The sequence below is a fragment of the Perognathus longimembris genome, chromosome 12 (assembly GCF_023159225.1).
Source record: "Perognathus longimembris pacificus isolate PPM17 chromosome 12, ASM2315922v1, whole genome shotgun sequence".
Classification (NCBI taxonomy): domain Eukaryota; kingdom Metazoa; phylum Chordata; class Mammalia; order Rodentia; family Heteromyidae; genus Perognathus; species Perognathus longimembris.
Window position 1 is genome coordinate 42166117 of NC_063172.1, and position 4668 is coordinate 42170784.

Here is a 4668-nt window from a genome sequence, read left to right on the forward strand (position 1 = left end):
ATTAACTTCCCTAATCAGAGGACCCTCCAAAAGAGCAAAATTACCTTTGGAAAGCAAGAGAAACAGTTTGTATCTATATTTGCCTTAGAGGAAGCAAACATATTTATATTCCCAAGAGAAAATTCTGGAGAGAAATATGCTAAAATTTAATTTATAGAATGTAATTTTTGGCATAGAAGATAAATTCTGCACTTTCCTTGGTAACTGGGTTTGTGCATAAGTTTTCCAAGAAGCACTTACACTTCAAAGGAAGCCTGGGAACCCTAAGGTGCAAATAATGAGGTGGGCCTGTTTTTTTCTCAAGAACATATTCATACAACAAGTTATTTTCTTGTTGTAATTTCCATTTACAACAATACATTTTCTTGTCGCCACAACCTTCCAGTGCACTTGTCTGCACACAGTGGGTGCTCAGCCACTGTTGCTGACTAAATTGCAATAAGGATCCAAGTGAAGTGCTGTGATTATTTTCATTTAGTTGCCATAGAAACAGTATGAAGGCTTATTGTTAAAGACAACCTTCTTTGATTATGTCCTCTAGGTAGAAGTGAGTCCCAGTGGTATAGAAAGGACAAGCTAGTGGAAGTCACACAGAGAAGTTCTTCAGTGACGACTGACCACCATTGATTACAAGAAACCATTTATAGTTCTCTGTTTTGTCTCCCTAACTAGATTATATATTTCTGAAAGAGAAATGGCTCTTTTCATTATCTACTCTGAACTACTGATTTTCAGAAAAATGTTTCCCAATGTCAGAAATAGAATAATTTCCATGTTTTACAAAAGTGGGGTTTTCAAAAGCTAGTACCTAGTGCCAAGCCAGAAAATGGTTTTGGTTTGTTGATTCTAGGTACTTAGTAGGGACATGCAGTTGCCTGGTTGAACATCTGGTCCACATCCTCTTCACAAGGCCATCCGAGAGCCAGTCCACAGGCAATGATGACAAAACTGCTCAAACTTGAACAAATGTCCTGTTAAATCTCCATGATGCCTTTTCAATGTGTCTAATTAAAGTCAACATCCTTATCGGGTAATGAAGATTCCTAAGGACTTCCGAGATTTCTTTATCAGTTTTTAAGTAACTTCTGAGCATGTGGACTTTTAAGGACATATTAGTGATTACAATTGTGAATGTAGGCTAAAGGATGTTTTTGAAAATGGCACATAATGTGTACCAATTTGCATCTTATTCTCCAAACCCTGCAGCAACAGGACATAGAAAACATACATATACATACATATGCATACACATATGTCAGGCTTAATCTCCACGTGCCCCCTGGGGAGACGTCAAGCCTCTAATTGTGGGGGACACTTGGTTCTGTGCAATGCTCCCACCGGCGGGAGGGCAGAGTGTGTCCCGGTTGGGCCAAGCTGAGAAGAGATAGGGCTGCCGAAATCCCCGCGCGTCCCCAGCCCCCCTTACGTTTAAGAGAAGGCACTGCACACGGAGATTCTGGGGGAGCCATCCAATGGTCTACTGGCTTCCAAAGGGTTTTATTCAAGGGAAAGGTTTATATAACAGTAATGGTGGCAGGAAGAGGAGGGACTAACTGGCTATTAACGATTGGCTAATGAACTGTCCATCACGGTGATGCCACGGAACTCCTCTATGGGCAGAGAACACAGCCCCCCAAGGACCAGGCCTCTGGGGTCTCCAGCGCCATTATGAGCCATGTGCTCACAGACGAGAGGTGGGGCTGGTTTGGCATCTCTTCTAGTAGAACTTGAAAGGGAGTAGGAGGGGCTAATCAGCCAAGCAGCCCCAGGGTGGGAGAAGGGGCCTGTCTCTTAGCTATACCCAGACCCTGACATCTCCCACTTTTGTTTTTTTAAAATAGCAGGAGATGCTGTAATCATATGGGATATGTAGGCATGAGGCAAATGCTGACATAAGATATATATGGGGCCCCTTCCACAAGGGAAGGGGTAGGTGAAGGCGCCATTCATTTGGCTCAGTCCAGAGAAATTGGAGTCCTTATCCTGTTTCTGCGCCATTCAAGATAATGCCAGCATTGTTCCCCTCTTGGCGGTGAGGTAAAAGCAGGTTTAAACTCTGGGGGCTCTGGTAGTCCACTGCAGCTGGTAACCTAACACATGTAGTTAGTAAAACATTTTTTTCATAAACATTGAAGTAAGGCATCTAAATCCTCACACATATCTTCTTCCAACATGAGCCCCTAAACTCAGCAGCAGGGTGAAAGGCAAAAGGGAAACAACAAGGTAATAATACTCCATTCTAATTTTCTGCAAGGCTGTGGGCAATACTGTCACAGCAAAACATTGCACCAAGGGACACCAGGCCAAGCAGGGCTGGCACTGGTCCACCGCTAATGTATATAGGCAGGCTTTGTACACTTCCATGGGAGAACAGGAAAAATCCACCACTATCTCTGTTCCTAGGGAGAGAGCAGGGAGAGATCAAGGAGAGACATTTCTCCAGAGCGAGTGCTCCGGGTTTAATTTCCCAATCCAGAAAGGCACATACAATGCTCCTTCCCTCACTATTTTGGGAATATTTAAAATTTTTTGCATAAATTTAAGATATTTAATGTAAGCACAGCTGTCCTTAACTAGTCATGGGGGCTGTCCCCCTTTTGTTTTTTAAAAAATAACACAGGAGGGCACCAGGCTGGGAGTATGAGTGAAGGTCTTCTGAAACTACTTCCTGCTGAAAGGGGGCGAAGTGGTCAGGGGCCCCTGATTGCCTGGCACCGTCCAGTGTGGTTGGCAAAAGTCCCCATCATTACCACGAGAATGATCATCAGGGCCAGGGTGTCATGATCTCCTCTGGCCAGCTCCTGTAGCTTGGGCACATCAGTGTATAAAGATGATGGCCTTGAACTGTAAGTTCCCAGGTGGTGACTTTAGTGAAGAATGTAATTCTGTTAAAAGAGACTTTTGAAAGGATCAAGCAAAAGACTGACAAGTTCTCAGAGTTAGTTAACATGAATGACATAGAACATACCCTGGGCACAAGCCAGCAAAGTTCTATTCAGAACATAACCCCAATTGTGGTCAATTACAAGGAAGGAGGAATAACTGGAGGAAGTGTATAGTGCTAGTGAACCGGTTTGGAGTAGCCAGTCAGTGGCTAAAATAAATATATATACATATCTACAACTCGCAGAGAAAATGGAAAACGGACAGGTAACTATTCCTCTTGGTTTCCAGGCTCAGGTTAGTTTTGGAAGGGCGAGACAAGGCGACTCCATTTAGGATATGACACCATTCTCCGCTTACACCTATCCATATCCCTATTTCCTGGACTGGCTGAGTCCCAGGAGTTCAGGTGCTTGTTGCTGGGATGGCATGCTCCCATCCACACTCACGGGGCTTGAACTCAGGGCCTGAGCACTGACCCTGAGTACTTCTGCTCGAGGCTAGTGCTCTACCACTTGAACCATGGTGCTGCTTTTAGCCTTTTGCTGGTTCTTTTGAGCCAAGATTTCAGTCTGGCTCTTTGCTGGTTAATTGGGAGATGGAGTTTTAGAGAGATTTTATTTTGCCCAGGCTAGCTTTGAACTGTAATCCAAGGAGTCTTAGATATAAAAGCCCTTTTTCTGTCTAATTAGCAATGGGGAAAGCAACAAGAATAGCCCATCTGTAACTTGTTGAGACTTGACCAACAATACTTGCCAAAGTTTTGCTGCAACACTTAGAGAACATGAGATCTATATGTGATCAATTTAAATCATACCATTTGATCTTACCGGCAGGTGGAAAAGAACACAAATGAATGATAATTGAGAAGGAAAAGATTCAGGATAATGTAAAAGTCTCAGCTTTAGCAGTGGCTGTGTCTTCCATCCCAAATTAGCAGGCCAGCAGGAGAGATGGGTTACATCCAAGTAAGGCTATGGTAGGATCTCAGAGACACCTCCTGAAAGATTGCCTGCAAAATTATACACAGACTGGTTAAAGACATTTAAAATCCCCCAGCATTTCTTGTTTGGTTGTCCCTTATGTTTAAGAGAAGGCACTGCACATGGAGATTCTGGGGGAGCCGTCCAATGGTCTACCGGCTTCCAAAGGGTTTTATTCAAGGGAGGGGTTTATATAACAGTAATGGTGGCAGGAAGAGGAGGGACAAACTGGGTATTAACGATTGGCTAATGAACTGTCCATCACGGTGATGTTACAGAACTTCCTCTATGGGCGGAGAACACAGCCCCCCAAGGACCAGGCCTCTGGGGTCTCCAGCGCCATTACGAGCCATGTGCTCACAGATGAGAGGTGAGGCTGGATTGGGAGTAGGAGGGGCTAATCAGCCAAGCAGCCCCAGGGCGGGAGAAGGGGCCTGTCTCTTAGGTATACCCAGACCCCGACACACATACATATGTTCATTTGATATATATGTGTGTTTGGGGGGATGTGTATTTGTAAAATGTTTCTGATATGCATAAAATATTTGCTTTGAATTTGTTATATTTGTCTTTATTTATTTATTTATTTATTTTGCCAGTCCTGGTCCTTGGACTCAGGGCCTGAGCACTGTCCCTGGCTTCTTTTTGCTCAAAACTAGCACTCTGCCACTTGAGCCGCAGCACCACTTCTGGCCATTTTCTGTATATGTGGTGCTGGGGAATCGAACTGAGGGCTTCATGTATACGAGGCAAGCGCTCTTGCCACTAGGCCACATCCCCAGCCCTTGTCTTTATTTATGAA